General features: G+C 39.9%; 1 long non-coding RNA gene across 1 annotated transcript; it reads left to right on the forward strand.

The window, feature by feature from the left end:
* Positions 1-1,796: 1,796 nt before the first annotated feature.
* On the forward strand, positions 1,797-20,486 carry LOC307032067. The gene is made up of 3 exons (XR_013806152.1): positions 1,797-1,910; positions 19,947-20,055; positions 20,281-20,486. It is a non-coding gene; the product is annotated as an uncharacterized lncRNA (long non-coding RNA).
* Positions 20,487-24,103: the final 3,617 nt, after the last annotated feature.

Consider the following 24,103-nt stretch of genomic DNA (forward strand, 5'->3'; position numbering starts at 1 on the left):
TGAGTCTTGTGTGTATTTAAGTTCTGAGTTGTCTGTCTGTCTTGGTCGGTTCGTCTTGTTCCCTGACTAGTTCTGCGTGAGTGTTCTGTTTTGTCATTGTCTATATAGATCATAGCCTTGAAATAAAGGAAGTTTCAGTTTATATCTGCATTTGGGTCCTGCTTGTTTCACAAACCGTGACACTTAAAGCTTATCATGAATTACATGCTTGTTTGTTTTTTTCAAAAGGAAAATATGGTGGCATCAGATTTTTCAAAACATCCTTTTCAAACAAATGCAACAAGTTTGTTTTTTAAATTGCTCTAGAAATAAATCTGACCATGACCGTGTTAATATTTACCATCACAGGAACGTTATATAAAAAAAGAATAACATCCTGAAAACATTTTCAGAATGTTTCTTGGAGAATGTTCTTCATTTGTTATCATGTAACATTGAGGGAACGTTTTATAAATAACATCTTTAATGTGTTGCCCAACAACGTCCAAAACACATCATTAGAATGTTGCAGGCAAAACTTTCCACCTTTAAGATATCACATTAAAGGAACCTTTTATAAAACACTTTCCGTCATCTCAGGCCTCAATAACATCCTGAAAACATTTTCAGAATGTTGCTTGGAGAATATTCTTCATTTGTTATCTTGTAACATTGAGGGAACTTTTAATAAAGAACATCTTTAATGTGTTACCCGAACAACGTCCAAAACACATCCTTAGAATGATGCAGGCAAAACGTTCCACCTTTAACATATCACATTTAAGGAACGTTTTATAAAAAAACCTTCCGTCATCTCAGGCCTCAATAACATCCTGAAAACATCCTCTGAATGTTGAAGTTAAAACGTTATGTCTTAGTTAACCTTAAACTTTATAGGAACATTATTTGATATAATAAACATCCTAAAAAGGTTCTTTGAACATCAGATTAAAACGTTTCTTTAAAACATTATTAGAACCTGTAGGTAATGCTAGCCAAAGTTGTGAGAACGTTCCCCGCTAGCTGGGCCTCCAGTACTGCAGGATCTGCATTCTGATTGGCTAAAGCACTTATTTTTTGAAAGTTCTGTGTAACGATTGGGCTGGAAATTGTGTGTTGTTAACCCTTTGTGAACTGGGATACATATGCGCAAAAAAAAAAAACACACAAAATTAAAATTCGATATAAACTGAGGAGCCGTATGAGACTGGGCAAAGAGCTGAATACGGCTCAAGAGCCGCGGGTTTGCCACTCCTGTCATAGTATATATATGTACACTGCCATATTTCCTGTTTTAAATCCTGTTGATGTTTGCTACGTCTTCCTGTTTGTTTAAAATAATAAAATGTAATCCCAAGGCCTTTTTTTGGTGTGTTCATTGGTAATAGGAGTAGCTGTTACAGACAGTGATATAACAGGTTCGGTCGCTAGTAACCTCCAAAGATGGACGACTTGCCGCTGATGATGTTACATTAACATATCCTATTGCTGATATTCTAGACATTGAACTCCTTTACTAACGGTATGAATACAATAACTTAGTCATCATTGGCAATTAGTCTTTTAAGGAAAATTCACGATAATTCGATATTTGTGAGTAAGCGTGAAGTTAGGGAATATTCAGAAATGACGCTTTATCCAAACCAACAAAACAATCCTGACCTTCTCCTCACTTGGAGGTTCTTAGAAAGGGTTGCTAAACTCTAGTCTTTGCACCGAACACACAACAGTCATATGAGAGAGATACACTCATCCACATTGGAGAAGGAAACATGGATTAGGTGCAGCAGACCTTGATGGAATCACCTCCCACAGAATTTTCCGACCACCCAGCCAGTGAGTCAGACCTGCCGGACCAAAACACTACCAAGGGCAAAGTGACCACCCAGGAGGAGAAGAAAAGAGCCCAGAGGGGAGCTAAACTAATCCAGGTAGGACCTGAGGCTATTCCACTGTGCGGGTAGATCGTGGCATCACAAATGACGCTGTTGAACCTGACAGGCTGACAGAGAGCAGGACTGAGGAGAGACGAGGAACACTCTGTTTACATCCTGATGCTGTGTGCTCATACATATAACAACGACTATCACACCCCTGTTGTGCAATATTACTTATGTGCAATAGATATATACCGCTTTATAATTATAACTACTGACTGCTATACCTTTGATGGACAGGATGGACTTAGTTAGACAATTTCACTTCTATAATAAATCTGTAAATAACTGTGGAATATATATATATACTTCCACTTTTAACACAATCACCTGACTGCTATCACACTACTTTATACACGCTACACTGGTACTGGATGTGTATTTTGTCAATTGAAATGTATGTAATTTATGCGTCCCTCTAAATTTACATTATGGATTATTATTGGATCTTTACTTCAGCTGTAACAATATACATTTCCCTTCTGTGGGACAAATACAAGTATTATTGATTCTTTAAAGTGATGGACAATTTTCACTTATGTTGAATTGTTTATTGTTTAAGATAGTAGTTATTTTGTTGACATTTCTCCTGTTAACAAAAAAAAAATGTGCACCAGGTGCACTGATTTTTTGTGTGGAGCATTATGGTCAAAGCAACAACTACCCTTGAAAAATGTACATGGCACACTAGAGGTTGTGTTCAAAGATACAATAATACTTAAATTATTTAATCATTACATCTAATCTGAAATGTTTCTTGCATCACAGCAGCTCGATTTGCAACATCAAACAAGGACAAATATTTAGTCACGATTCAAGGAAACAGACATTTAACATATCATTAGATCTCTGGAAAAACAACTTGTATACCTCTAGCGTACATTTGACCTGGGATTTAACTCTGTATTTAATTTGAAGATTGACTGGTGCACAAAAGAGTGCTTCAGTCTTACTTTACTAACTCGTGGGACCCTACCTTCTGATTTAATGGTAACGTTGTGCACAAGTGTTAGTCATTTGTTGACAAGGTCACCAGAAAAAGATGCTGTTTGTTGAATAGCCTTCATTATCGTGCTGTAATGCATCACTCTGACTCAGTACATCCATATAATCACTCTTTCTGACAGAGGACACAATGTGTGGAAAGGATTGAATGTTTTTAAAGTGCGTGACTGTCATTGTGGTGACACTGCCAACCTTGAAAATTACAGAATGGAGACCATCCATTTCCAACCACCCACAGAACACAACCACCATGCACTCAGCCGTCAGTCTGACAACCACTAATCTGACCAGACTGTGGTCAACACCAGAGCCTGTAATGAACCCTGAGACCTGCAGAGGCTGGGAGGAGAGGGGGGTGACGCTCAGACCCAGGGGGGAAAGTAACTAAGTAGATTTGTGACAAAGTACAATTTGTAGTACTTTACTTAAGTATTTCAATGTCTTGCTACTTCTACTCGACTGCAATTCAGAGGTAAATGGTGTACTTTTACTCCACTACATGTATTTAATACCTTTAGTTACTTTACAGATTTAAATCAGACTTTAGTTCCACCTGGAGTAAATTCACAAGCTACCCTGCAGTATACAAAGTCATTCAAACTAGCTGCACCTTTACCAGCTTTGAGAACACTTTAATGATCAATCATTATAAAACATATCATATCTATTATTCTGAGATGGACCAATCTGCACAATGACTATAACTATATTTTGATGATAATACTTTTGTACTTTTACTTTAGGAACATTTTGAATGCAGGACTTTTACTGTAACAAAGTATTGCTACACTCTGCTACTTCTACTATTACTCAAGTACAAGATCTGAGTACTTCTCCCACCTCTGCTCAGCCCAGAGAAGGACTCTCAGTCAGGCTCCACAGAGGACTCCGGGGTGTGGGAGTCCTGGAGGAGAGCCAGCCTGGCTGTGGGAGAACTCTGGGAGATGTTTACTGTGCGAACACCCCAGGGAGGTTCTGTCATTAAATCCCACTTTAAAATTGGCCAATCTGGGGTCTGCTTTGCCACCCCATCTCCAACCCCCACAACAACTTTCTTTCACATTGTTTCTGGGAGACATTATTTGTCTTAAGGCATGATGACTGACAGCTGTGGAGCTGAAGATGGATGGTGGTGACTCAGAATCCCAGTGAACCCCTGATCAGGCTGGCCAATGAGTTTAGGCCACCACGCCACAGTCTGGTGCTACAAACACAAGGAAACTATTTGCCAAACATATTTGTTTGAAACAAGAATGCTTTGTTTCCCTCTTCCCATTTTAATTGGACCTGTGTTGGATAAAAACAAGTTCACTATTTGGCTTCAAAAGCACCACAGAATATACAATAAAATATTAACATTTGGTCTTTGTTTATTAAGTAAAAAAGTATTGATTACTTGTCAAATTGAAAGGTACAACGTCCTATATGACCTTTAATAAATCCCAAGCCCTGTGTCTTTGCATTAGGGTAAGGTTTAAACTGAAATGTTCGAAGCTATGTGAGTGTGTGTGTTACTTCAAATACCACTGGGTCAAAACAGCCTGCCCCAAAAGCATTCTCACGCTCCAACTGAGCCTACCCCAAAATACAACAGGAAGTGAGGGGTTAGACCATGAGAAGAGGGGTCAGGCAGAGGGGGGTTGGCTCAATGATTTAGTCACAAAAAGAATGATTTGAAAGGACAAAGTATTCTAATGCCTTATAAGTCTGTGTTTATGTACGCGTATCGCAGTCCATTTGGGAACTGCCTTTTCTCACCACCGGTGTATTTTTAGCATTCCTCTGGCTCCAGCTGAGCTGTATCCAGAGTTCCATAAATACCAATAAAAACAACGCTATAATGAAACTTTACCGTTGAACCGCTGGGACATGTTATTTTTTCACTAAAACAAATTGGCCAGTAAAAACAACAACAATCTGTTCTTGTAAAAGAGAAGACTCGGTGCCAAGACACATGCCTGGCAGACCTCAGGGCACCAAGCTGGGCCCTTTAAAAGAGGTGCTAAATAATACCACTATTAGACAAACTTTATGTTGTGTATGCAATTAGTACATTTTAGGGAATTTTTTTGTATGAGTCTTTACTCCTGTGAGGGCAATTCTGCTTTTTGTTTTGCATGCATGAACAAAGGCACTTTCCAAAATGCAGGAAGTGGCAATTATATTCTCCTTAGCCAGTTTGGAGAATAACCTGTATCTGCTTACTTTGAGAGCATATTCAAGTACAGATCTGGAGGCATGATGTGGTTAGCCTAGCTTAGCATAAAGATTAGAAGCAGGCAAAAAATAGCCTGGTTCTGTCCAAAGTTCAAGTATACAGTCTCCATCCATGATCACAGCTTTGTGAGGTTATACATAAGCACAGCAGTGCTTTGAGTTGAGGTTAGCTAAATACTAACCTAAACATGCTAACAGGTATGGGCTCAGACAACCCAGTCTCATGGCATTTCGTGTTCACCAACACGATTTTTAATCTATTGATTCGTGTTCACCAACACGATTTTCCCCTTTTTTTCGTGTTGCACAGCACGATTTTAAAAGCAATGTGTTTCTATCGGTAGTCTCACGGCATTACGTGTTATAGGAAGACCGGAAGCTGTGTGGTTCATAAAAAAAAAATCTTACTCAATATCAAGCCACAATTATTGCTTTTATCTTAAATCGTATAATTTCGGACTTTTGCTGCCGTCTGTGAGGAAAATAAATGGGACTCAGAGCCTCAGAATACTAAATCTTTTCCTTCTAATTTGTTATTCTTTTCAAAATAACACACTGTTATTTACTCACCAATAACACACAATTATCCTTGTTTTTATTTATTTGTTTACTTCCATAATCTGGGGCTTTTTTGGCGTCCGTCAGGAAATGAATTTCAAAATAAAAATAACCGGAAACAGACGTAGGCATTTCGAGCGATTACCCAAGATCCTCAGCTATGGTTTAAGCTCGCCGATTGGATGTTTTAGCCGCAATGCATGTTGTGATTTGGTGTTTATATGACATGAAATCGGAAAAACATTTTAAAATAATAAAATAATACTTAATTCCGAGTGTTCTTGCTTTTCTCTTTGAAAGTCATCACATAACGGCATTGTAATACACAGTTCGGCTGCATTACATATTACAGATCTGCCGTAGTTCTTTATTTATAGAGCCCTGATTAGAAGACCTTTGGAAAAACTGGAAGAAATTCCGCCGAAACTGAATACTTGACGTGGATCATAAATATATCAACAATTAAACAACATCTTCAATTTCTCTTCACAAAATACGTCTCCTTGCAGTATCAACACTAATTCGGCTGACTTTTACATTTGATCTAATTCGTAGATAGGTTATATTTACACCATAACGGTGCACAGCTGATGTAAAAGGACTTGTCGTTTTTAAAGATATTACTGATTTTCTTTGAATATAAGAATGTAAATACTGAGTCTGAAATAGTATAGCAATATGCTGTAACATTTGTGAAAACATGAATAAAACTACACATCTTCAGATGTTGTACATACATAAGTGTCCTACACTAATAATTAGGGCCGGGACTCGATTAAAAAAATTAATCTAATTAATTAGAGGCTTTGTAATTAATTAATCGAAATTAATCGCATTTTTAAATCACATATAAATATTTGACCTGAGAACAGTGAGAAGCAATTTTTTTCACATGGATTTTAGTATACCATTGAACAATGACTGAATACATAAGCTTAAAAAACAAAACATTGTTTATTTTTTTCAAGGTGGTACTTAACCATGACCAACAGAAAAGTGCAATGTTTGCCATAAAGTGTAGCAATAGCATATTTAGGAATATAGTACATTTCAGAGATGCAGGTAGCCTATAGGTAGGTAGACCTTCTGTAAACTATAATACTTTGTTTTTTAAGTAAAGCACAATACTTTCAAGTACATTCAGAACATTGGAAACCCTGACTGTTAGAAAACATCTCTCTGTTGCTTCAGAGGCCATAACAGACTTGGTTGATTTAACAACAGTTGATTTAAAAAATCTAATCAATTTCAGTCCAACTCTCTCAATAACCTTGGCCAAAACAATAAACAGTTCAACATAAAGTGCCAGTTGCACCAACAACATAATAAATAGTTCAACATAAAGTGTACCATTTAAAATAAAATAAAAAAGTGCCAGTGATTGACCTCAATCCCTCCTATTCTTCCAATATCCTGATGAAAAATAAAATCTCTCTGTTGCATAGGCCACTGTTTGATCAACGCGAATTGGGTGTGGGTCCTTGTACTCCGAGTCAGGCTAACGTCCACACTAGCTTCCACGCTAGCTGCTATATGTTTTGTATTGAGGTGATACTTGAGGCTTGATGTGCTGCGGTGATATGCAAATTCCTTTTTTGCATAATTTGCAAACAACCGTGCTCTTATTGACGCTTCCATCCGTCCGTTTTTTAAAACAAAATGTCCCATCCACGGGGCCAACCAAAGCGGTCTCATCAGCTTCTTCGTTCATGTTTGACAATTGTTCACTGTGGTTTGTTGTTGTCTGAAGTCATGAACGTTAGTTGGTGCTCCAGTATAATCGGTACCCCTTAAACTCATCCAGTGAGAAACGTTCCGCGGTGCAAAAATAAGTGCGATTAAAATGCGTTAATTTTTGTGTAATTAATTAATCTTAATTAACGCGTTAAAGTCCCGGCCCTACTAATAATACAAAGTTATTATGGCTGTGTGTAACTTGTGTGCACCGCCTAGTGGTTAAAGCACGTTATTTAATTATTGTTTTTATGTGTTATATTTGATTAAAAAAATATTAAGAGTACATACATAGGGGGAAAGTAGAAGGTCAATGATAGCAATATAGAATATAAAAAATCAAGAAGATACTATAAGTGATCTCTACAATAAAACAGTTTAGTGCAGGATGTACAAAGATATTAATATGAGGATGTGCAAAACAGAAAAACGAATTAACCTTTATTGAAACATGAAATAATACTTTAGATTAAGGTCTTCTTTTAAATAAGAAAAAAGCTTTGGGGGTATCTACAGATAAATATTAAGCCTGACAAAGTACTTAACGTCTAATATATTGCTTTCCTGCAATGTTAACTATGTTGAAGCACTTATTTTAACTGATATTATACGTATGAATTATACTCTTATGTATGTAGATAGTATTAGAAATGTGCAGAATATGACCGTTTAATGGTGGAGGAATACACATATTGATAGATGTCTTGTAATGCGCTGTTGAGGAACCTGTGACCCAAGATTTTCATTCATTGCATACACCGTAGTTGTGTATATGATATGTCAATAACCTTCGAAAATCTTGAAAGGGATGTGCAAAATAGCCATTATACAGTCTTTAATTAACTATTAGTAGAGAATAACGAGTAATGAATATACTTTATTACTCGTTTCCATTCATGTCAATTGCAGATAAATGTTTAGTCTTCTCAAGCACCAACTATCAAATATCTCTCCTGATTGTTGGCACTTGACAATCACCTTCCCTGAATTTTACTCAGGTGTAACTAAAGTCTGATTTAAGGGTTGTTTATATTTCACATCATTAATCAGAATCAAATAAGTGTAGTGGAGTAAAAATACCAGGTTAACCTCTGTATTGTAGTGGAGTAGAATTACAAAGTAACAATGAGCTGTCATGTGGGTATATATATTAATGCTGCGCATTATAGACACAAGCGATTTTCACCCATTTATTAATTATATGTTTTACATTTGATAACACCAATGTCATGGCAACTTCTAATTGTTGGAAAAACGAAAACGTTCAGTAGAGACGTCCCATAGAACATTTTGCGAAACACAATAGCCAGCATGTGTAGTTCTGGGGGAGCGTTCGATTCCAGTTTTGGATAGTCTGGCGTGGTTTCGTTCCATTTCAAACAGCTGTTTGACGCTAGGCATAACCTTGGCGCACTGCCACTCCAATATCCAATCCCAGAGCTTAAAGATTAATCACGGGGACTGTAGTCCTAAACGAAAGCTGGGGATTATGGGTAGTGTAGTGTCTTTGGCCATCCTAAACTCCTAGAGGCCTACGTCTGTTTCCGGTTATTTTTATTTTGAAATTCAGTTCCTGACGGACGTAAAAACATCCCGAGATTATAGAAATAAACCAATAAATAAAAACAAGGATGATTATGTGTTATTGTTGAGTAAATAGCAGTGTGTTATTTTGAAAAGAATAACAAATTAGAAGGAAAAAAATATTTAAAAAATACAGATTTCAGTATCCTGAGGCTCTCAGCCCCATTTATTTTCCTCAGAGATGGCAACAAAAGTCAGAAATTATACGATTTAAAATAAAAGCAATAATTGTGGCTTGATATTGAGTAAGAACATGTTTTTATGAACCACACAGCTTCCGGTCTTCCTATAACACGTAATGCTGTGAGATTGATTGATTGATTGAAAAGTTTATTAACAGCTTGTATATTGGGTAGAGTATAGTACAGCTCAAAACATACAATTGTTAAGGGGATGCAGACCAGAGAAAGACTTTCGTCTTGTTTACATCAGGGTTCCCCATTTCCAATTCATCATATATATAGATTACCAATAGAAATACATTGCTTTTACAATCATGCTGTGCAACACGAAAAAAAGGGGAAAATCGTGTTGGTGAACACGAATCAATAGATTAAAAATCGTGTTGGTGAACACGAAATGCCATGAGACTGGGTTGGCTCAGAAGTTCAGAACAGTCTCATAATACACACATGCACACAGAAGGATTCACACTTGTATTTCATGATCCGCAAAAGGATTCACACTTGTATTTCCGGATCCACACTTGTGTTTTTCAATGCACACACAAATGGATTCCGTTTCATATACATGTAAATAAAATCCAAATACAGAAAAAAGTTTTAAATGTGTATTTTTGATAGACACAAATTTGTTTTCCGTTTAAAACCTCTGAACCTGCAAACACAAACCGCTTCCTGTGCACGGATCGCTGTGCATTCGTCTGTGGGTTTTTTGAGACTCCCCTGACGGTCAGCCGATTCGTAATTGTAATTTGTTCTATCTATAGCCAATCAGATGTCTCCTCAATTTTAAGCCAATCACATGAGCGCGCCCCCACGAGGGTAGATTTATTGCGTTCATGACGTAGTGCCTCATGTACGCATTTTGCGCAGTCCGGAGCTGAAAGGTCCATGGAGCCTCCACTCTCAGTACATTGCCACTTTCTGAACAGGAAATGCACGCAAATACAAGCCTTTATATTATTAAGGTACAGCCCCACTTTCCGAACCATTGATGAATGCTTGTGTGTACACAAAAATGGCAGGCAAAACCGTTTTAAATGTGTGTTTCCTGTATGGCGAATACAGCTGCTTTATTTATGTCTGTATGAAGTTGTTGTGAGTGTGGAGGGAGCAGCGCAGGTTAGCTTAGCCTAATCGATCAGTGCACTACAAAGCCAGTGCTAGACAGTGAACTGTCAACGGGGGGGAGCCCCGCCGGTCATTACCGGCCGATATTCACTCTAAATAGTTTGATCGGTGCTCTCTATAAAGGCCGATCAGGAGAGCTGGATCTGATCGATATGGACATAAACGCGAGTGAAGTGTAACCGGACGCGAGAGAGAGATCAGATCAGCTGCTGAGTCTGACGGAGACACGCAGCTCTGCATGATCAACTGATGCTCCGCTCTCTGTTTAGCGAGCTGACCGGACTGCGCAAAATGCGTATATGAAGTGTCATGAACGCAAGAAATCATACCCTCGTGGGGGCGCGCTCATGTGATTGGCTTAGACTGGAGGAGACATCTGATTGGCTATAGATGAGAGAAATTACAAGTAGGAATCGGGTGAGCGTCAGGGGAGTCTCAAAAAAACCCACACACGAATGCACAGCGATCCATGCACAGAAAGCGGTTTGTGTTTGCAGGTTCAGGGGATTTAAACGGAAAACAAATATGTGTGGATCAAAAATACATATGTAAAACTTGTTTCTGTGTTTGGATTTTATTTACATGTATATGAAACGGAACACATTTGTGTGTGCATTGAAAAACACAAGTGTGGATCCGGAAATACAAGTGTGAATCCTTTTGCGGATCATGAAATACAAGTGTGAATCCTTCTGTGTGCATGTGTGTATAATGAGACTGTTCTGAGCCCATAAACAGGCTTCAGAATGACAATGCCAACATGTTGATGTTAGGTGTATTTACCGTGTTCACCATATTTATACCAAGTTTAGCATATTATTGTGCTAACATTTACTCATTGGCCTAGCATTAAACCAAGTAAAGCTGAGGTTGATGAACCTGGCAACCTCACTGTAATATAACTCCCGAAAGCTACAAACACTTTTGTTAAAAATTGCTAAGCTAGGCTAACCATGTCCTGACTATATTTAAAATACACATATGGGATTGATAATTGTCTTCTTGCTCTTGGTAAGAGAGAAATATAGCTGTGATTTTGTTACATTTTTATATTATTCAATCTTTAAAAATATTCAATTTAATTGAGACAGCTTTGGGGAAACAGGAAGGCATGTTTTTGTTATCGCTGTTTAACATATTACAAAAAAAAATAAAGGACCTTCCGTCTCTCTGTCCTTGATTCACTGAGATGAATCTGATCTCGCTCTGTGAAAGAACGACTGTGTTTTCAAATATGTCGGACAGAGTCTTCTTTTTTAAGGCTCTATTTGAAGCTGCTGCCTCCCACGTAGACAGGAAATGACCTCTAAACCTTTTTACAGACAGTTTTGAGGACAGAGAGAATGAAGGGCATGTGAAGATAGCATTTCAAAGTGAGTCAGCTCTCTTTGTGTTGATAATAAGACCCCAAGGAATGTATTTTACAGGACAGCTATTTTAGTGAAACACCTATAGAACTAAATTTGACACACTGCTTAAGCTTTTATAAGATGCTGAAAGTGGAGTCAAACTGAGAAAAGAGATATGCATAAATTCATGCAGTGTTATTGACGCTTATTGAAGATATTGCTTTTAAAGTAGAAGCAATTCCGAAATCAAAGTGGGTAAGGGTTGATGGCTGCCAATATTATATTGGTATTAACTTGGTTTCAATTGAATTTGTCTCTGTGCACATTAGGATGTACCATTTACAGACCGACAACCTGAAAAACATCCATACTTGGAATATAAATCTGCTGATTATGAAACCTGATTTATGTAAACCCTTAATAACAATTGCAGGTCAATGCTATCACTAAAAATGGTAAGAAGTATTCCTACAAGAATATGTTATGATGTTTGGTCCAAGCCACAACAGAGAAACCCTATTCGTCCTCATTATGGTTGCTTACTCAGGCCTGGAGATAATGGTGAAACACTTCTATATATCTCTTGTCAGAAATATCAGCTCAGCTTTATATATTTCCTTTCCAAACATGGTCTCCAAGCCAAATCAGATGATTGATCACCAAGGCTACAATGGCAGCCAAAGGGATCCAGTGCTAGAGCTGTAAAGCTAGACTTATTTCACTAGAAGTCACTTGCCTCAGCCTTAAATGGGAAAAAAGAGGATTTTATTAAACATTAAGTCCCTACAATCTGCTGCATTCTCTGCGCCACTGATCTTCAGCGGGGCACATGGGACTCGAGTCACTGCTGAGAAAATATGCTGGATATTTCATGTTTGTGAATCGCATGGAGTGATGGAAAGGGAGTACAAACAAAAAACAAGAGGAAGCTCTGGAGAGGCTGCGGCTTCACTGTTTCTAAGATATATTTCTCATCTGGATGACTCAGAGCAAGACAGGACTTGACGATGAGAGAGAATGACAAAGACAGGGAGGAGCAGGGTGTCCTCCTCATCCCGTGAGGAGCTGACCCTACTTGCTCCATAAGCCACTTTTGGGTAAAACTCCTCCACACTGCAGCCAAAGAATAATGTCTGGGCCTCAATTGGTGGTGGGCTCTATAAATAGCTGCGGAAGTTACGGCTGAGTGGGAACAAGCTGCTCTCGTCCCCCCGAGGGACAGAGAGGAGAATGGGAAACACGAAATCCCATGGCCATCCCATCAGGAGGATCAACACAAACTGTGATAAGTTTGCTTATCACCTTGTTGTGATGAATAGGAAAAAGCCTCAGTTTAATTTATCCGTAACAGTAACAGCGTACTGACAGTTTGGATTATTAGTCAAGAGGGCTGCCAACGTTTCCATTTAGTTTTGATATGGTCATATTTGGGGTTATCAACTTTTTTAGAAATGACTTTAAAAGAAAAATGTATATAAAGAGTTTTTTCTTTTTTCATTTCCGTAATGTTTTAATACATATAATGTATTTTAAGGTGATTTACCTTCATTAAGCAAAACATATAGTATACAGTTAAAGTAAAAAAATACATGTAAAGTGATTAAAAGTCCTACATTCAAAATTGTACTTGAGTAATTACCGGCATGGTAAATTTAAAAATGTCCCCCTTTCAGAGCATCTAATTATGAAGCCTTCAATGTTATATTTTGACATGATTATATTATATTACATTAAATTATATGATTTGTATTTTTTATATAGTTTTGCTCATGCAAACAATATAACTTATTGTGTAATTTATAATCCTTTGCTACAAAAATAAATACAAATTCAGTGGCTCTTCTGTAAGGTTTGTCGTGAGGCACAATCATTTCTTAAAGGATATGGCAGTGCTCAAATATAAGGGGGCCTTTAATCCAATGCATCATGTCTAATAGGTGGATCACATTTTTTGTGTAAATGTAAACTACTACAGCTATAAAATAAAGTCAGTACAATATTTTCCTTTGAAATCCAGGCCAGTAGAAGTATAAAGTAGAATAACATGGTAGATGTACTTAGTTACTTTTCATCACCTTTGAAATGTAGATGAGCACGGATTCAGGCCATTGCAGCACTCAACTACAGGCTTAGAAGCGACATGAATATATATATTTAAGCAATAGCTCACGACAGGCCGTGGTATATGCTCATTATATCACAGCTAAGGGGCGTGGTTCGGCCCGACGCGAAGCGTCACACGCGAAGCTTCGCGTCGGGCCGAACCACGCCGCTTAGCTGTGATATAATGAGCATATAGCACGGCCTGTCGTGAGCTATTGCTTAAATATATATAAACAGTTTCAACTTTCATCTGTGAGCCGAGGACTCTCAATGTCACGCTGTATCTCAATTATTGAAATTGTGTGATGAAATATGACATTAATAAGCAGAGTGGTCCGACACTGCAGGTCAGCTACAGCTCACCTCAAGAGGCAGGTGAAGAGAAATGTATCATTTTATGAAACGTGAAATGTATGATTTATCTACATCAGTGGTTCCCTATCGGAGCTACAGGGACCCTTAGGTGTACTTGAGGGGGTCACTAAAGATAAATAATGTTTATAAGCCTGGTGTTCGCGGTTTTGTTTGGCGTCGGCAAGTAAGAGTTCCTCCCAGGATGTCGTTGATTTAAACACCACTGTGGTTCACGTTAAGGTAGGTAAGTGAGAAATACAATTACATTTTTTAGAGATTCAGATGTTCCACGACAGCCAGTGTTTAATTGTTTGTTCTATAAACATGTCAAATAAACATAATTCCAAAGGGTTTAACCTGTTAAGCCCTAAGCCTGTTTTTCAGGTCTCAGGCTCGAAAATGACATTCCCAGAACAAATGACCATATCTTCCCTTCTAAAAGGGTTAAATTAATAGTCTTTTTTCTCAAAGCAATGATAAACCTGTGAGTTGGATGTAGAAGAGTCAGAATCAATATAGATGTTTTTATTTTAAAGTAAATTCAGATTGAAAATATAAATTACTTATTCTTGTATCTTGTGATCAATAATTATATGTCCACAACATAGGAGTAGGTTTAGCTGGTTTTACTTTTAACATGCTTGCCGGGACTTCCTCATGGGAACACATAAGGTAAGTTTGCCCCCTGCTGGACAAATGCAATAACATGTAATAATAACAAGGTAAGATACCACATTTCCCCCCCTTTAAGCTAACAATACTTCCCGAAGGTGGGAGTATAACAGGGCCGGACTGGGACAATAAGTCAGGCCGGGAATTATACACCCAGCCAGGCCGCTATCAGTTTTCTTTTGTGCCATTTTCCTGGATTTATTTGTCAATATTTACAGCGTTGCTGCCCATAGCGATAGCCCTAAAATCTACTACCCCAGAATAAACATATGGACATGGGTTACTATTTAAAAAAAAATGCAAATCTATTTAGGAACCGATGTATGTGAACATATTTTAAGTGGAGGTGGACCTCAAATCCTCTATGGGGGTCCGGGGGCATTCACCTAGTTAGCATTTTTTTATTTATTATTCATGCATATTTTACTAATCACTCCCCCTTCAAATGGAAATATGTGTTTACATAAATGGTGACCGAACCGTTTGAGGCCCACAGATAACTTAGACTAAGTTAACTATCTAAACACTCAGAGAGTCCTTTACCTCACCTGAGCTGTAGTTATCTCTCAGTCTTACAGGAGAGGACTCTCCTCCACCTTGTTGACAGCTCATTATATCCGTTAGCGCCGCTAGCTACCACCAGATGCTAACAAAAACAATACACTTAACCGGTGCGTGCGCTTTCTCGCTCGCTCGCGCCACACATACAAACCCTTCCGAGCTTGAATGAAACACAGAGACCAATCGAGGGCATTAGTGTATGATCTGTATGAAAGTGGCCATGTTGGCAGGCCACGTCATGTAGACAGCCAGTCACCCTCTGTGAGGCAGAGTCAGACCCACATTTGCGCAGCATTGCGTCCGTGCCTGGGGTATAACCAGTGGTTGCGTTAGACTTTTTCGTTGTCCGTCATTTTGATGGAAAGGATCGTAACATTTCTGTCATAATCCATTATTACACGTCATTTTATTTTTCATGTTTTAATGATGAGATGAGACATATTTATTATTTATGTTTGGGTACTGTTAACTGTGTTCGTTATTCTCCCGTCCAGGAGAGAAGCTTTAAAAGGAGACTAAATGGAGTCTCTGTGAAAGTTCAATTGGGTACTTTAATTAAAAAGGGCGCGGGTTGGTCACAAGCATGATATTGTTCAGTCAGACAAACAGCTGTGATCCGCTCCTCGATAGGGAAGAGAAGAGACTGGATCTCTCCTCCGGTGCTGTTATATATCCTCTGCTGGCTCCTCCCCGCCAGCCGGCTCGCCTCGTCTCCAATGTCCGTTATTGCATTTAAACAGAGGATTGGTTCCTTTCACATTCAATATATGCTTAACACGCCTTTTCTCCTCATATTCTCTTTCATCACTTTTCATTTAACACATTCTAAACGCTGTAATCAATACTCTAAAAAATACTTCTCGGCTCGTTTGATTTCCGGTCATTCCGGATGTTGTCACATGTTACTCTCGCCTGTAAACAATAATGTATTCAAATAAACTGTACCTTCATTTAATATTCAGCATGGTAGTATCTCGACATCTATAGTTGTAGTGTTAAATCAGTAGGCTTCGGTTTGCACCACTCCATATCATTTCGCTACTAAATTCACCTCTTCAGGAAATCGTATATTAGCCACATGCTAAATGCTAACCGTAGATGAAGGATTTTCAGAATAAAAGCTTAACTGCTTGTGCACAAGAATTTCTGGTTTTTCAGTATAAAAGAGCATTAAAACTGTCGGCATGTTTAAACTACATTTCCCCATTAAAACATTGATTTTAATTTCTAACAGTACTGAGCAGCAAATGTTCATTCATTCATTTTTTTTTTATGATTCATAAAGAACTTTTAAGGGCATGGAGAAAAAAAAATAACATCCTCAAATACAACAGTGTACGTCATAGGAACAACATTCACTGTAAATATATAATCACATATCAATACCTGCCATACTGTAAAATCCCTCTTTGATCGTCTGCGTGGGACATGTGCCAGGAAACACAACAAAGGACTCTGCGAGCCCTGTCAGAGCATGTGCGACCTTATGAATAGCACTGCAGACTGTATTCTTGCTCAGGTTCTCTGCATCACCCACAGCATACAGAAAACTACCGCTCACAAAGTATCGCAAAGCATCACAAAGCAATACATACTGCTGCTGCGGCACTGTAAGGGGACAACTCCGATGTGTGGCATTAGCAATATATGGCTCGAGGAGCTGACACAGATAAGTCAGCCCTTCTGACGAGAACCTGTATCTTTCATACAAATACTCTTCAGAGAAAGCCAAAGGGTTTAATCTTTCCCTAAAAATCCTATCCCGCCGGAGAGCGCCTCTCACAATCTGAGCTCCGAGCTCCACAGTGTCATCCACAAATGGCGACATCATTTTCACAGAGATTTCATTGGTTGATAGGCGGAGCTTTTATACACTGATCTCTTAGCCGGCAACCTAACCTGGTCCCGACCAGGTTAGCCACTCAGCATAAGTTACCATGGAGACCTAGCCCGCTAAAAAGAGAATCAGCATCGTAGGACCAGAAACCCAGAATTTTCCCTGAAGTTAGCCCGCTAAGCGAAAATCCGGCTTCGTAATAAAGGCCCATGGACAGATACAGATGGGACAGTTCCGGCTTGTTATTGTTTTATCTGTTTGTCCCAGTGTGTCTGTCAGTGTTGTCTGTCATAGTGTGTTTGACAGTTGTGTCTCTCTGTTGAAGTGTCTTTGATAGTGTGTAATTCTGCTAGTGTTACTTGTCTGTTGTCTCTATATATCTTGTACATATGTTAATTATCAAATAAACTAGAGGCTATTATATGTAGTTTGAAAATGTTTTGTTATTAACTATGGAACACTCAATAAGTGAGTTAAGACTTTACTCGAGTCTAACTGCACTTACCATGGTATTGAAATCAGATTTTCGGAAGGGTTTCATTAATTAGTTAGTTAATTTATGGTAATGAGTCAGTACACAGTTTTATCAGTATGTCTACACATCAGTTTATTACAGCACAACAGTTCAAATGTTAGAATTACATTGAACCAGAATTGTCCCCCTTTTTTCTTTAACAGTGAAGAAAATTGGATATGTCGATGATATATTGACCGCAAAACTCAAAATGTCCCCGGTTTTAATGCTGAAAATCTGGTCAACTTACTTTAGGTAGCAAAATAAAGAGATATGCTCACCTTTTGCTTTTCTACTTCGTATATGGCTTCGCCCTCTAAGGCTATCGCTATTGGGTAATCCCCTGCGCACCTGCGCAGCACTGAAACACTTGTAGTCCACGCCCACCCGCAAGGTGGGCCCCATCCTCGGGCTCCCTTCCAGTATAAATAGGAAGGAGGCCCGACAATCTGCTCCCTCTTTTCTTCAGCACCCCGTTACTGAAGCACAAGAGACACTTCGATGGCATAGTAAACATGAGTAACAATTGTGTGAGAGATTGTCCCTCATGTGGCTCTGGGTTCATAATGAGTTATGACCAGCACACAGTATGTGAATCCTGCCTGGGGTCAGAGCACGCGTCAATTACAGGGAGTGTGATTGTAACTGTGTGTGTGACTAGCTGGACGCAAAGAGGTAAACACTGTCTAGTGTTGACAGTGTTGATAGTGATGACATCGTTGCAAAATTATTAACCGAGTCATTTTCAAGATTGAGTTACAATGATAAACTGGAGTGACAAAGGATCAGCTGAATGACCCGCAAGTGCTTCATCCAAAAGGACACGAGGATGGACTTTGTGTTTAAGTGATTTGATCATCAAAGGTAGGCCTGAGTCATTTTCAATGTGGGCCGCCGTGCCGACTTAATTCATTTGTAATTGTCACTTGGCTGTGGGTGCCCTGTCATGATAGGTGTTTATATAAATGGTGTTTTTTTGTGTGGTAGAGGGTCGCTGTCATTGATGCGTTTTGCATCCCGGGCCGCTGTTTTGATATTCCGCTGAAGTATACGCTGTGACGTAATATCTCTTCTTTTTAAGAGGGAAGGGGGGTCAGAGGGCCTAGGTATAAAAGTCACGGCTCGCCACTGGATGAGAGTGTGGTTTCCTCTGGACGACCTGCTATTTGCTGGCTCGCTCCAGGGAGGAAGTCGCTTTACAGACGTTACATTTCGTATCGCATCTGTCAAAGCCTGGGTTTCATAATGAATTGGAAGAAGAGCTGTCCTCTTCCCTCTCAGACAATCGTTTATCTGGGTGTGGAATTAAACTGAGCCAGCATGAGAGCGCAGCTCTCGCGGAAGCGATTGGAGAAACTGACAGCTCTCCTCCAGCGAAACCTGAAGCACGGGCGTGTCACATTCCGCAGCGTGGTGACAGCCCTCTCCGTGATACATATTTCCCAGGATAAATGCAGCAGCCGTGTTATGCGAGGACATGCCCATACCCAAATGGACCAATCCGTTGAGCTCCACACACACACACACACACACACACACACACACACACACACACACACACACACACACACACACACACACACACACACACACACACACACACACACACACACACACACACACACACACACACACACACACACACACACACACACACACACACACACACACTCTTTTAGCAGCAAAAATGTGACGTGCTGGGGGAGGTGCTAGTGGAGCCTCGCAGCACAGCAAAACTGTGGCGCACTTAAACTGTAGGTGCGCCGCGTTTGGGGGTGCGGGGCGGGGGGTGCGGGTGCTAGTGGAGCCTCGCAGATGGGGCCTCAGCACCCCCCGCCCCTTCCCGCGTCCATTCGCACTGTCTCGCAGCAAGCAGGAAACCACACCAGTAAGCCAGCTCACACTGTCAGCTCCTCGCAGCAGCGAGCCAGTGGGCGAGCTGACCAATCAGAGCACACTGGGCTCACAAGGAGGTGGGGCAGGAGCTCAAACAAGCCGTTTAGGACAGAGAGTGAATACACACACTATACAGAGATGCTGTATGATAAACCAATGTGACTTTGGAAAATTGAACAATGTAAATCTATTCTAGTAGACCTCAATAATGGAATTATGATCAGTAGAAAAGGCCATGTCATGGGACCTTTAATGTCTAACAATTGAATAGTCACATAAAATACTATGCATCACACTTTGTTTTGTTCGTTTTTTGCTCTGCCTTGTGCACAGGTTGTAACGGCATGTGTCATTTTACACAACATCTGTGTCGGGCTTGGGGACGAACTACCTCCAGAAGACGCCGCCCTGGAGGACAATCAGCCACCTGCTGCGCATGAAGGTGCATGTGGGGAAAGTGAGAGTGGAGCAGCATGGCGTGCGGCCCTTTTGAACGAGGTGTCCGCACTTGCTGTTGCTCCACTGGACCATGACTATTTTGCACAGAACATGGCTGAAATCCCATGTCACAATCTGCTTATACTTCAGGAACTGTATTTTGTAAAATAATCATCTCTCCAGGACAGAACCACTAAACTTACATCACACTTTCTCCTTCTGTTTGCAGCGTTGAAGAAGTCCTGGAGGATAAACAGCCACAACATCCTAAAATCACCATCAATAATTCTGCCTACATTTGGGAGATGGACCCTCTGGCAGGAGGCTGCACTCCATCAGGACCAGAACATCTCTCCACCTGAACAGTTTCTTCCCCTCCGCTACCGGCCTCTTAAACGAGGCCCGGCCCCCCCACTGACATTTACCTCAGCCACAACGCAGACTCTATACGCATTACATTAATGCACACAATGTTCAAATATTGCTTACTGCACATATTTCATATGTTATATTCTATAATTCACTGCATTCTATTTCGCTGTAAATTACTGCTTCACTTTATTGAATTGCTATCTATCTATATTTGTTTACAGTGTTGTTAATATAGTTCGCTATCTGTGTACTTATGTTCGTTTTTTTGTTTTATATGTTATGTATTCACCATGACATCAAGTCAAATTCCTCGTACATGATTCTGAATAATATATACAGTATATGTTCATATATCATACTTGATGTCTGCAAACCTTGTTGACACATACTGTATTGGTGCACATTGTTGGATAAAACACAAATATCAACAAAAGAGGCAAAGTCAAAACAAGGTTCATTTTCATTCAATTTCAATGCTGTGACGTAATAACTTTTTATGGAAGGGGGGTCAAAGGGCCTAGGTAAAAAAGTCACGGCTCGCCACTGGGTTTGCACAATAATAATGGTTGCTGGCCATGAAAAATCTTAGGTCTAAACTGTAACATATTATGATTATAAAGTGATATTAATACAAGAATGCATTCACCTTTATTGAAAAAAGAAATAAGTAATTGATCTGAACATTGCTGTATATTTGACTACTAAAAAACTTGTTTGGTTTTTGGTGAATGCTGCCAAATCTTCAAAGACTGTGTAATCAATGTACTGGGAAAAGTACTTAATAAGCCTCGAAAAGTACTTAATTTGAGCTGTAAGGTCATCTCGACTACTTTTGGCCCACAGAAGGCCATGTCTTTCCTGCTCGTCTCTTTTTGTCTCTATGTCCGTATCTGTATCTGTGCGCTCATCTGGTACAGAATATGTCTGCTTCAGTTCTGTCTCCTGCAACAATGTTGATTCATTAGCAACTTACATATATTCAGTACTGTGGGCGGTCCCCACAGGAGGAATTTGGGGTGAAGTGTCTTACCCAGGGACACAAGGGGTGCTTCACTTCACTATTTTTCATTTCCTCACTTCTCGGGCTCTGTATCTTGTGTACCGTCCCAGTGGCCTTATTTTTGCCGGAGGATCGAGGAGTGATAACAGAGGAGCGATAATCAAGGAACATTCAGACCATCCTCCGGTGAAATCCTCAGACACTCGCCCCGCCCCCTCACTGTGTATCGCTCACTGATTGGACGATGCAGCGCATGCACTGATCTGGCTGCTGTCAGACGATCAGCTGTGCAGCGTCATCACAAACGGACGTCGCTTCACGTGACGCTCCGGAGGAAAGGACGTCCCATTGCTCTTAAAACAAATTTCCCTGCTTCTCGTGGTTTCCTTGCGTCTCTCCATGCTTCCCTGGTGGGAGGGACTAGTCGCAGGGAAACGACGCAAGTGAGAGACGCAAGGATTCCATTTAACCGAAGTGAGATGCACCTAAGGACTGCAGTGGGATGCTCCCGTGATCCTCAACACACTACACCACTGAGCCACAGCCATCTCACATAATGGGGCATACAGGACTGTCTCAGAAAATTAGAATATTGTGATAAAGTTCTTTATTTTCTGTAATGCAATTAAAAAAACAAAAATGTCATACATTCTGGATTCATTACAAATCAACTGAAATATTGCAAGCCTTTTATTATTTTAATATTGCTGATTATGGCATACAGCTTAAGAAAACTCAAATATCCTATCTCTAAATATTAGAATATCATGAAAAAGTATACTAGTAGGGTGTTCAACGAATCACTTGAATCGTCTAATTAACTCGAAACACCTGCAAGGGTTTCCTGAGCCTTGAAAAACACTCAGCTTGGTTCAGTAAACTAAATCACAAGTATGGGGAAGACTGCTGATCTGACTGCTGTCCAGAGGACCGTCATTGACACCCTCCATCAGGAGGGTAAGACACAAAAAGAAATTTCTCAAAGAGCAAGCTGTTCACAGAGTGCAGTTTCAAAGCACATCCACAAAAAGTCTGTTGGAAGGGGGAAATGTGGCAGGAAACGCTGCACAACCAAGAGAGATGACCGCAGCCTTAACAGCATTGTGAAGAAGAGTCGCTTCCAGAATTTGGGGGAGCTTCAAAGACAGTGGACTGAAGCTGGAGTCCAGGTATCAAAAGTCACTGTTCACAGACGTGTCCGGGAAATGGGCTACAATAGCCGTATTCCCATGGTCAAGCCACTTCTGAACTCAAGACAACGGAAGAGGCGTCTGACTTGGGCTAAGGAAAAGAAGCACTGGACAGTTGCACAGTGGTCCAAAGTCCTCTTTTCAGACGAAAGCAAGTTTTGTATTTCATTTGGAAGTCAAGGCGCCAGAGTCTGGAGAAAGGCTGGAGAGGAGCAAAATCCAAGTTGCTTGAAATCCAGTGTGAAGTTCCCACAGTCAGCGATGGTTTGGGGAGCCATGTCAGCTGCTGGTGTTGGTCCACTGTGTTTCATCAAGCCCAGAGTAAATGCAGCTGTGTACCAAGAGATTTTAGAGCACTACATGCTTCCGTCTGCTGAAAAGCTCTATGGAGATGAGGAATTCATTTTCCAGCATGATCTGGCACCTGCCCACAGTGCCAAAACCACCAGTAACTGGTGTACTGACCATGGCATTACTGTCCTCGATTGGCCTGCAAATTCCCCTGACCTGAACCCCATAGAGAATATGTGAGGTATTGTGAAGAAGAAGCTGAAAGACACCAGACCCAACAATGCTAATGAGCTAAAGGCCGCTATTGAAGCATCCTGGGCATCCATAACACCTCAGCAATGCCACAGGCTGATTGCCTCCATGCCACGCCGCATTGATGCAGTAATCCGTGCAAAAGGATTCCCAACCAAGTACTGAGTGCATTAATGGACATTTTCAAATGTTTGATTGTGTTTTGCTGTTATAAATCTTTTTTTTTTACTTGGTCTGAGGAACTATTCTAATTTTTTGAGATAGGATTTTTGAGTTTTCTTAAGCTGTATGCCATAATCAGCAATATTAAAATAATAAAAGGCTTGCAATATTTCAGTTGATTTGTAATGAATCCAGAATGTATGACATTTTTGTTTTTTTAATTGCATTACAGAAATTAAAGAACTTTATCACAATATTCTAATTTTCTGAGACAGTCCTGTATATAGTTGAGGCCTAAATTATTTGCCCCCCAGGAGTTATGGAACATTTTCCTAAAATTCTTCACCAGTGCTATTTAGTAGCTTTTGGTACATTGTGGAAAATAAAATAAGTTTTTAGGCTCGCTTTATATCAAATATAGTGAAAAATGGGTTGGTCAAAAAATATTAGCCTCCGTGTGAATTTTTGCTTTCAAAACACACCTAATCAATCAATCTGGTTGATTAGGTGTGGCTTGAAAGCTGATTGGTTGATTAGGTGTGGTTTGAAAGCCACACCTAATCAACCAATCAGCTTTCAAGCCACACCTGAGCATTCAATCAGCATAAAAGGACTCCAAGAAACAGGCACTTGAATACCTTATTGAGAGGGACTATACTACTACTCCTACTCACCATGCCAAAGACAAAGGGAATCAGTCTTGAGCTCAGGAAGAAGATAGTGGAGACTCATGAAAAGGGGGAAGGCTACACTGCTATTTCCAAGCGCTTCACAGTGTCTAGAAC

Source organism: Notothenia rossii, assembly GCF_949606895.1.
Source record: "Notothenia rossii genome assembly, chromosome: 3".
NCBI lineage: Eukaryota > Metazoa > Chordata > Actinopteri > Perciformes > Nototheniidae > Notothenia > Notothenia rossii.